The sequence below is a fragment of the Theropithecus gelada genome, chromosome 4, assembly GCF_003255815.1.
Source record: "Theropithecus gelada isolate Dixy chromosome 4, Tgel_1.0, whole genome shotgun sequence".
Lineage (NCBI taxonomy): Eukaryota > Metazoa > Chordata > Mammalia > Primates > Cercopithecidae > Theropithecus > Theropithecus gelada.
This window is the reverse complement of record NC_037671.1, coordinates 29408715-29420190: the sequence shown is the minus strand read 5'-3', so window position 1 is coordinate 29420190 and position 11476 is coordinate 29408715. Positions and strand designations below refer to the sequence as shown.

General features: G+C 45.0%; 1 pseudogene across 1 annotated transcript; it reads right to left on the bottom strand.

Annotated features, from left to right (window-relative positions):
* Nucleotides 1–755: 755 nt before the first annotated feature.
* On the bottom strand, nt 756–10808 carry LOC112622538 (annotated as a pseudogene). Its single transcript, XR_003119003.1, has 7 exons — nt 10724–10808; nt 10116–10463; nt 8427–8707; nt 5967–6167; nt 5756–5776; nt 4259–4285; nt 756–2492 (listed from the first exon to the last, which is right to left on the bottom strand). The product of XR_003119003.1 is annotated as a butyrophilin subfamily 3 member A3-like (transcript).
* Between the last annotated feature and the right edge of the window lie 668 nt (nt 10809–11476).

Genomic DNA, 11476 nt, shown 5'->3' with positions numbered 1-11476 from the left:
GCTCAGGAGTTTGAGACTAGCCTGGGCAACATGGCAAGACCCTGTCTCTACAAAAAAAATGCCCAGGCATGGTGATGTGGGCTGTGGTCCCAGTTACTCGGGAAGCTGAGGTAGGTGGATTGCTTGAGCCCAGGGGACAGTTTGCAGTGAGCCGAGATCACGCTACTGCACTTCATCCTGAGTGACAGAGCAAATCCCTATCAAAAATAAATAAATAAATAAAATGAAGGAAAAAAAGGAGAAGTTAAAAGAATCAGAGCAATATAATGGAGAAAAAGAACCAGGAGAGGAGCCTCAATGTAGTGTTGCTACTTTGAAGATGCAGGAAGGGAGCTAGGAGGCAGAGTGTGGCAGCCTCTAGAAGTGGGTACAGCCCTTAGCTATAAACCAGGAAACAACTGGGACCTCAGTCCTATAAATGAAAGGAACTGATTCTGCCAACAATCTGAATAAGCAAGGAAACAGTTTCTTCCTTAGAGACTGCAGAAAGGAATCCACCCTGCAGACACCTTGATTCTAGCCTGTTGAGATCCCTGTGGGACTTCTCACCTACAGAACAGTGAGATAATACATTTGTGTTGCTTTAAGTCTATGAATTTCTAGTAATTCAGATGGCAGCAATAGAAGATGCATCCAATAAGGATTTTGTGAAAATGCTGCAGTGAGGTAAACTGAGACTGTGGTGAGTACAGTGGGTGAGCAGAATACTCTACTGTACTGAGTAGACACCATAGTCTAGAAAAAGCCAAGTTGAGGAGTCAGCATTATTAACACATTTATTGAACAACTAGAGCTTAACAAGCACTTGCCAAGTAGAGGGGATAGAGTGGTGAGCAATGATAGTGATCATAATGAGGAGCAGTTTTCCCTAGCAGGCATCAGTTGAAAGAAATATGGGTTTAACATCCACCAATGATCAGGAGTGAACAGATCCTTTTCCAGGAGACTGAGTCCATAGCGGGATTAAAATCATCCCTGTAATTCTTCTAGCTTCCTTCATCCAAATTACTTATATCACAGAGGATATTTAGGGTATTTGTTCTGCCTAGAAATCTTGACTGTAGGAAGCCTTGCTCTGGCTGCACGATCACTTATCACATTTGTTGGGTGGGCACACATCTGTGCCCCATTGAGTGTGGCCTCTAGTCTCTTTCCAAGTCACAGGCCATGTGGGAACTATAACGTTATTCTCTCAACAAAGACACTCTGCAGAGCCACTCCAAGGACTGCTGGGTCTAAGGCTCTGACAATCAGCTGGAAAGGAGTCAATAGAGGTGTCAACTCCACAACCACCCACAGTGATCTCTATCCTGGAGCTGCGCTAGGAAGGGAACCTCAGGGCTACATTGAGGTTCTTCCCAAGGGGGAAAAATCAGGCTGGAAAAGAATGGGCAATTAGCCAGGGACTGAGGCTGACCATCTCCCAACTGCACAAATTACCGTATGAGTTATGTAAGTTACTTAATGTTGCCCTGCCTCAGCTTTCATACTTGCAAAATGAGACTACCCAATGGGGTGTTGTGAGGATTAAAGGACTGACACTCACCGAAGCCCATAACACAGCACTCAGAACATTTTAAGTTCTCCATTAATGTTAGTTATTGTTGTTCAGATTCCAGCTCTGTCGTTCACTAGTCATGTCTACTTTGTAAAGTCAATACACTTTTCTACACCCCAGTCTCCTTATTTGCATAAAGGGGACAATAAGGTGGCACCAAACTCAAGCAACTGTCCTATGGAATAATCGAATGAATATCAGTAAAGTGCTTCAGTGTGTGCCTGTAGCTTTATGGTTCTGATTGGTTGTTGTGGAGGGGGAGACCCTCAGCTCCAGGCTGGGCAGGGAGAAGCAGAGATGTTACTTCAGCCTGACGCTCCCCACTTTCATTAGCTAAGCCCGGAGTCACTGGTGTTTCCAGGGAATGATCAGGCATTAGGTCAGGATCCGGGGAACTCTCTACTTCTTTTGGTGTTGGGCAAATGGTCAGGGCAGTGGGCTCCAAGATCAAAATTCTGAATACAGGATACAGAGGCTCAGAGAAAGAGGCGTGCAGAAAGGTGTAGATATGAGATCCATCCGTGGCATTGTAGAATGAGATCTCTCCAGTCTCATAGTCCAGGAAGATCCCCACTTTCTTAGGGGCTCAGGAAGTTTCAGGTTGGTTCTGGGCTCAGTGAGAGCCTGATACTTATTCCCATCAGTCAGCCCCATGGTCCAGTATCCATTCTCTGGTGTCATTTTGACCCAACCTTTCTTCCTCTCCATGTTCTTACTACACACCCCAATATGCCATTCTTTTCTGTCCCCCACTTCCACCTCCCAGTAATGTCTCCCTGATGTGAGGTTTTCACACCAAGCACACAGTAACGCCATTCAAATCTCTCAGGGTCGTCTGGTAGGTCATGGGGCTCGTCAGCAGGCTGCACACTCCTCTGGTCCTCAGAAACAAGAAGGATGGCGTTTGCCATGTCTGGATCCAGAATCACATATGCTGCAGAGAGTTTGAGGAGGTGTCCATGGGGTCAGTCATTTTTCCTGGATTTCAGAACCTGAGCATGCAAGGCCTGGGCCATGCTGAGGAGGTCCTTCCAGAACCTGAGGTCCCTAGTCTGCCCTGAATGTGATTCTCTCATCGGTGTCATTGGTGAAAGCCCCAGGGGTCTTGTGACCAGAGGCGAAATGAAAGTAAGGTCAGTATCTGGCTAACCTAATACACTGATGCGGCCTCAAGAAGCAACAAGGATCCTCCTTCTACATTTTTGTTGTTTCCCTCCCCACACTGTTCTGCCCACTGATGCTTTATACTCAGAGGTTAATTTTCTTTTTCTTTTTTTTTTTTGTGGAAACAGAGTCTTGCTCTGCTGCCCAAGTTGGAGTGCAGTGGTGCAATCTCGGCTCACTGCAAGCTCCATCTCCCAGATTCACACCATTCTCCTGTCTCAGCTTCCCAAGTAGCTGGTACTACAGGTGCCCACCACCATGCCCAGCTAATTTTTTTTTTTTTGTATTTTTAGTACAGATGGGGTTTCACCGTGTTAGCCAGGATGGTCTCAATCTCCTGACCTTGTGATCTGCCTGGCTCAGCTTCACAAAGTGCTGGGATTATAGGCATGAGCTACCACGCCCGGCCCTCAGAGGTTAATTTTCAATCTTCACTCGACCACTCGTGAGCTAAATGTGTCCCCCTTTTCTGCAGTCCTATTTTTCCATATATCCAATTTATTTAACAAGGTGGAGCTTCATCTGAAGAATTTCCTCACCTGAAAAATGGGGATAAACATACAAATCTCTAGCGCTGTTTAAGGCAATCATGTTATTTACTCAGCCCACAGCAGGGCATGAAGGAAGCTCCTGATGTTCTAATAGCTGCAAGGCCATCTCTGTGCTAGGCTATATGTGGGGCCTTAGATGCCCCAGATTCACTCTCCACCTTTCAGCTTTCTCCACCCTTTTCTGGGCCCCAGGAATCTGTCCTTTAAGAACAGTGCCACTGGGCTCCCCTGTCCTTTGGTTTGCCATTGGGTTTGGCCAGTGGGAGGCCCTGATAGGAGATTGGAAGGAGAAAGAAAGGAGAGACACATCGTTTAATTTCCTGCTTCCTCCCTGCCAGCAGCAGCTAGTGCTGTTCTAACAAGGCCTAACGATTCGATTCTTCTCAGGAAGCCCTATCTTTGAGCTATCTCTTTCTCTGGGTTCCAGTAACTGCCTCCTTTTCCTAGCCCTCGCAGGTTAGGGGTGGAAACAGCTCCCCACTGTTGGGAACCATGGGGGTACTGCACTTTTCCTTGTTGCTTTCCCTTAACCCTCCTTTCCACACACCTTCTTCAACCACGCAGTTTGAACTCATCATCTCTTTCTTACTAGGTTTTTGACCAATGCATATTTATTATTGCTTCAGTCTTCACATCAACCTCCACAAAACACAGTTTGCAAACATCATTTAAAAATGTGGAGTCCAAAACTCAGAAGCATTAAAACCTTTGAGGAGACACAGTCAGTAGGAGACATGGGAAGCCTGGGAAGGACAAAGTTCTTTGGGCAGGCATTGCCTCCTCTCCTTGGCATTTCCATCCTCACTCTTCCTGCAGTATCACTCAGTGTGTGTCTCCTTCTCCTCAGCTCCACCCTTCATGTGTCTTCCTATCCACGAAGGAAGTCAAAGCAACTTTTCTCCCCCAAATCACAAGAGTTGGAGGAGGAAAAAGGCATATGGTCCCTCAGGTTGTTGGTCCAGGGAACATACAGTGATTTACTCACCAGGCTTGAAAAGGGCCATTTTCCATTCTGAATGGAAGGAGACACAGATAAGAAAAAGGTCAGTATTTTTGTTCTTTTCCACACTCCATTCTCCTTTCACTACACGTTTTCTCTGCTTTTCTTCAGAGTCTCTTCCAGGGTCCAGCTTCCCTCCTCTACAGCTCTGATGGATCAGAGGTGGCACCTTCTAAACAATGTCAGACTTGGCTCCCTGTGTCATGAGGGGTGCAGGCTGCATGGCCAGGCTTTGCCTGGGCATGTGCAGGGTCAGCAGTCTCTCAGAGGCTCCAGAAAAGCAGAAGTCACCCCCTCAACACGCAAAATACAGTCTTCGGGTTAGATCTGATTAATCCAACTGAGAACATTAATGGGTCACAGCAGAAAAAAGGTTAAAATATTCATGGCCCATAATCCAGCAAACTCAGAGAGCATCAGGCTCACTCACCATGTAGGAGAAGACGTCTCTCCTCCTACAATAACAGAAAGGTAGAGATGTCACCTGAACTCTGTCTTTTCTGTGTTGGCCCTTTCTGCTTCTTTTTGCATCCATCTAATATTTCTTTTTGACCATTTCACCCTTCCCTCCAGTCTCACTCTGCATGCTCAATTCTCTCTTCACCTCTTCTTCTTAATATCCAGTCTGGGAACATTGGCTGGATGCTAGTGGCAAGGCAGTCACTGTGAGAGTTCCCTCCCAATGGTGTCCTGCCAATCTATTTTGAATCTGTCTATACTCCTGTACCTGGGCATAGGTGTCACCATGTCTATATGCGAATGTCTAGGAGTACAAGATCCATCCTTCTCAATCTGTATCATTTCCTACCTTGCTCTAAAAAGAATTTGGGAAATTTAATGAACAACTTCAGGGACTAGTTTTTGATGCAGTTATAATAAATCTGTACCAACTGAGCCACTGTAGTTACTCCACTTTATTAGACACACTTTTCTCCCTCTCTCTTTTCTAATTTTCTTGTCTCTTAAATCTTCCATTCTTGTTTTCCTTTCAACATCCTCTAGATTATGGAAAACAACAAGTAAGTTTCCTGCCATAGAAAATGCACCTCATCCTTCTCTTCCCTCTTCCTTTTGAAGTGCACCCCTGGATTTCCTCAGGGTTTTTTAAGGCATAAAAGTCTGTGGCCCCCAGTACAAAGAGATTGAAGACTTTTTTTTTTTTCCAAGAATGAGAAAGATAGAAGAAGAGAGAGAGAGACTCCTTCCGGGGAGTTTCTCCAAAGTGCCACAGTTATTTTCTTTTCCTGAGTAAAGAGATCCAGGACCACTTTTCAAACCTGGACAAAGATTTGTAGGCTGGAAAATATTCGAGGAGAGACAGTCATAGATTCAAATTCAGAGAAAATGTCAGAGCCACTCACGAGCCATGTGCTAGATTTTACTCCTCTCTGCAATGGAATGAACAGGGAAGGAAGAGTTATCAAGGCCCTCAAGGAGGGGATAGGAAGACATGCCTGGATCTCCTGGGGAATGGGAAATTACTGAGTTCTTCCTGGAGCTTCTCTGGAAAATAAAAAAAAAAAAGAAAAAAAAAAAGAAAAAAAAAAAGAAAAAAAAAAAGAACAGTTATGGGTGAGGGGAGTTCGGGAAAACAAACCTTAAACATGATGCAGTGCCAGAGTGGGGATGGGGGTGAGATCTTCAGGCTGGGCATGCAAGCCTGGAGCTTAGATTCTCTGTTCACTTTGGATACCTCTTAGGCTTATTTCCTGCTTTGTGACAGCATATCCCATTTCTCTCATCTTTCGCTCTCTTTCTGTCTCCCTGGACAGAGCAATTTTTCCCTTCTGCTGTTACCTCAAGAAGTAACTGGCTCCTGCAAGAAGCAGCAGCGAGATAGGCAGGGTCCCTTCCAGGGCTGCGATCCAGGACTGGGTGCTCCTGAAGAAGGGATCTACGAAAGGGAGAGCTGTGGGTCATGGGCGCTGGTGCACTCAGCCTCCCCAGCCTCAGCACCCCAAGTTCTAGCTCTTTAGCCCAGGTCAGGGGCAGTGAATCTGTCTCATGAGGTTAAATAAGTGTTCTCTTCCTAAAGTCTCAGAGGACTATAGAGAAAACTTTGGTAAACCCTCACTACAAGCTACTACTATCACTTATCTTGAGATGTCTGCCTCTCATATGGAAATTAACTTGAGCAGAGTCATACTCATTTTTTTCTAAATATTTTTTCAACCAGTAACACATTTACATGGTTCAAAAACTATAAATACATGAAGTCATGCAACTCTCCCAACCACCCAGTTCTCCCTCCCTCCCTCTATTAACTTCTCCTTAGTCCACTTAATATGATGCTTAGGGATATAAACTGTGGAGTCAGAGGGCATGGGTTTAAATGCTGGCTCCCGCTTGTGACCAGCAGTGTGATGTTGGACTACTTACATAACCTCTGTTTGTAGTGGTCTAATCTACAAAATGAGGGTAATGGTAATACCTATCTCCTGAAGTTAGAAAAATTAAATTAGTACTTATAAAGGGCCTGATGGGCTGGGTGCAGTGGCTCATGCCTGTAATCCTAGCACTTTGGGAGGCCAAGGTGGGTAGATCACTTGAGGTCAGGAGTTCGAGACCAGCCTGGCCAACATGGTGAAAACCCATGTTTACTAAAATTACAAAAATTAGCTGAGTGTAGTGGCATGTCCCTGTAATCCCAACTACTTGGAAGGCTGAGGCTGGAGAATTGTTTCAACCTGGGAAGCGGAGCTTACAGTGAGCCAAGATTGTGCCACTGCATTCCAGCCTGGTTGACAGTGAGACTCTGTCACTAAATAAATAAATAAAGGGCCTGATGTACAGTGAGTGTTACAAGATTGCTTGTTAAATTTTAAAACTGTAAATTAATAACACAGTCAAGAACTAAAAAAAGTTATTTAAAATATATTCTTATTTTTCCTCTTATTTAAACCAAAAATGACATTCTATACACATCACTCTGCATCTTGCTCTTTCTGGATAAATTGTGTTTTGGAGATCTTTCCATATTAATATAGAAAGAATTATCTCTTTTTTCTTTCACAACTGGGCAGTATTTCCTTTATGGAAGTTGATCATCAGTAAGCTTCTGCATAGCTTCTAACCTTGTACAATCACAATGAATGCTGTAAGAAACTTTTTACAGGCTGGGCATGGTGAAACACACTTGTAATCCCAGCACTTTGGGAGGCTGAGGCAGGCAGATGAATTGGGGTCTGGAGTTTGAAACTAGTCTGGCCAACATGGTGAAACCACATCTCTAGTAAAAATATAAAATCAGCCAGGTCTGGTGGTGCATGCTTGTAATTCCAGTTAATGGGGAGGCTGAGGCAGAAGGATCTCTTGAACCCAGGAGAAGGAGGTTGCAGTGAGCTGAAACTGCACCATGGTACTCCAGCCTGGGCAACAGAATGAGACTCCCTCTCAAAAACAAACAAATAAACAAACACCCTAGAAACATTTTATATGGATCATCTCATACAAATGCAAGCTAATCTATCAGATAAACTCCCAGAACTGGAATTTTTGATAAATAAATACGTAGTTTGGATAGATCCCCCAATAGAGGTTGTGCTAATGCATACCAAAAATACAAGTGACATGAGCAAATGACTGAGAGTCACTGCCCTCCTACATTCCTGCCATAGCCATGTGCTATCAAGCAAGGCAGTGTGGTTTTGATTTTTGCCAATATCATAAGTGAAAAATGATTTCCTATATATGTTTCCCTAATGAGTGAGAATGAGCACCCTTTTGTGGGTTATTTCCTTTCCTGTGAATTAACAATTCATGACCTTTGTTAAAATTTTTTACTGTTTTCAAAATCTTCTGTTTCAAGGAGATTAGCTTTCTCTATGAGTTTGTAAATATATATATGTTTTCCCATTTTGTCATTTGACTTTACATAAGGAACTTCCCTTAACGTTTTTACCCAATTCACATTACCTGTCACACTTTCTGTCAGGCAGGAAATGTTCAGTAAATGTTTGTGGCGTGAACAGCTTTGTGGAGTGGGGAAGCTCCCCTGGAGCAGGGAGGAGCCTCCAGGTCCCTGCTTTGAGCCTTACGTGTGGTGAAGACACCCATGTTGACCGCAGAGACTCACACAGTAGAAACTCACACATAACCCTTCATCACCTGTCACAGCTCAGCTCAGTAAAGCTGAGGCCAAGCAGGTACTGACCTTCGATGGAAATGCTGGCTGTCTTTTCCAGGCCGAGGAGGAAATTTCTGATGATGCAGGATACACCCTTCCCAGAGCTGCCTCTCATGATCCCGGATGCTGCTAATGCTACAGGCCCACTCAATCTGCAACCACAGGTGCTTCCACAGCCGGGATGTTCTCTTCCTTGATGTTGCTCTACTGTATTTGGGGTTGTGGGTACCAGCCAGTGGACCTGCACTCCAGATGGATTCCTCCATCCTCATAACCCTTCACTTCAACGTGAAGATCAGAACCCAGTGCTGTGGAAGGATAAATTGGCCTAAATTCTTGAGAGCTTCTGTATCAGGGAGGGTCTTAATGGGAATCAATGGCAGACTCACATTTGATAATTCAAGGAAGATTTCATTCAGGAGCTATTTACCCAAGTGTGGTCATGATGGAGAAAACTAAATGGGCTAGTGCAGTATCCCAGGGTCAGTAACAGTGGGGCTATTTCCACCCACCCCAATTACCAGAGGGAGGAGGAGAGGGAGCTGTTCTGGAGACATAAAAGAAGAGATTTATGGATTGAGGACATTCCTGAGTTGAGCTATGACCTTCTGCAAGGCAATGCAGCCAGCCTGAGGGTAACTTGCAGGAAGAAAGCCAGGGAATAAGCGCCCAGACCTCTCCCTTCTCTCTTCCTTCTACCATTGTCTTCTATAGCTCTCCTTAAACCAAACCCAACCAGAAGCCCTGAGGCAAGGGATTGCACTGAGAAAGAAAAAAGCCATTCCAGACATCTGGAACCTGACACCAGGTCTTGGTATCCTCCTGCTGAACATGAACAATTTCACAAAACACACAGAAAATAGTACTTTGTCACTACGACAGATCATGGGAAAAACAAGAACACCCCACATCATGTGTGAGTGCAGAGAAAAACATGAACATTGTCCAAACCACAACAATGACCAAACATCCCCCATCGGCAATGAGGAATTGCTGCCTCTTCATCAATTACAGCTTTAGTCTCATCCTAGTCTCCTTCCTCCTGGATAAGCTTGATTAAGGTTCCACTCACAGAATTCATCTCCCCACACCTTCCTGACAGTATCTCATCCAGAGCAGAGGGCTAAGTCTATAAACCCTTCCTGAAATCCCCTAACACAAACCCAAATTGTATACTAAGTCTGCTCTAACACCTTCTTACTGAGATACTGCCACAGCTCCCCATGATGTGTGTTCTTCCTCACTGCAACAAGTAAGAAACATGCCTCATTCTACTACAAAAATATCTCTGGGAGTCACTGATTGGAAAACATCGGCAGCAGACACAATCACTATTCCACCTCCCAGGACCCATGGTAGTGTGCACTTGGAGACACAACAGAAGCCATCTGTTACGAAACTAAACCAAAATGACTGTGTACCAGTCACTGAAGAGATGGTTTCTTATGCTTCCTATCCCTCACCCTTCACTTCCCTTATATCTCTGGTCGCCAGTGGGAGGGAGTTGTTTACTTGAGCATGTAGGGTATAGCAGGGATTCTTCCTAAAGGAAACCCTGTGTCTTTCTTAAGGGCCTCAGAGAAGCTAAGTTGGAAGGCAGTGCAGACAATTGCTAGTGAGCAGGCAGGAGTGTCTGCAGTGCTTTTGGAAGAGGAACTCTGCATCTGCTCTAGATCCTACAGAGAAATGTTCTCAGAACAAAACCTGGAGGCTCACCTGGAACCTTCAGCTCCACCAGGGCTTTTTCATAGAAGTCACCATCTTGGAAATAACACAAGTACTTTCCATTATCAGAGGCTGTAACATTGTATATTCGGAGAGCAGTATTCCCTGCAGTGATGCCATCCTGAAGAATCGAAGTTCTACCTCAATACTCTGCACTCTGACTGTCTTCCATTTCCTTGCAATCTGCATACACATTCACCACCCTCCTTAGGCTGGAACTTATCCACCTCAGCTCCATGGTTTCTGCACTCACTGTCAGGAACAGGTGACAGGGCAGATCAGAGTCTTCACCTACCATGGCCAGGATGGGCCCAAGGGGTCCAAGCACAGCAAACTAAGCTGTCGTCACAAGGAGTAGGCTCCATCAGAGGGTGTTAGAGTTGGGGTCATGAGAGGAAGGGTGCTTCTCAGACAGGGAAGGCGAGATACAGAGAACCTAGAGGGGGACCCAATGCTAACAGAAACACTCTTTGTCTCTTAGTGACATGTGATCCTTCCAGTTGGGATGGACTTCCAGGTTTGGGAAGGAGTCAAAAGTTCTATGAGGACATTAATACATAATTGTCTGCTTCAGAAACAATCATGGAATCATTCCCTACCTGAGCAAGGAGTGAGCAGCTGGACCAAGAGGAGGCAGACTTGAAAGTTGAGCAGAAGAAAGGCCAGGGAACTTGCCATTTTCATCCGTGCTGCATATCAGGAGACACCAGAAGGTGTGGAGCAGACACTATGGCCCAAAGGAAGCTATAGGATTCCACAGGTCCACTTCCCCAGGGCTAACTCAATTACAGTGACAGAAGAAGATCTTACCGGTGCCAAAAAAGTCTGTCCTTCAGGGTCTTTACTTTTGAGTTCCAACATGGAAAATTACCTGTAAACATGTCTATGTATAATGCACATGTTATCCAATCAAGAAATCCTTGACTCTACTGCTTGAAAATATTCAGAATCCTATCACTTCCTCAAACTTCCCCTGCCATATCCAACCCTCCACTATCCCCCTCTGATTCATGCAGGAGGAGCCTCTTCACTGGGCTCCTTGGATCCACTGGGGTCCACCACAGATGGTGTCCAATACCTTGGACTCCTCAAAGCCTCAACTCTTGACCATCATCATGGTCAAGTCATGGCCCAGTGGACTCCTGGTGGGATTCAGGCAGACTGCCTAGTGGGGGCTCTGGAGTCAGTCAGGGGCTGAACCCATCACATTTAATTCAAGGCTAGAGATCAGAGAGCTGCAAATAAGACCAAGTTTTACTCATCTTTTCTTTCTTCCTTCATAAAGTCATTCAACAAATATTTACTGAGCACCCACAATGGGCCAGGCCTACTATGTTAGTGTTATGGACACA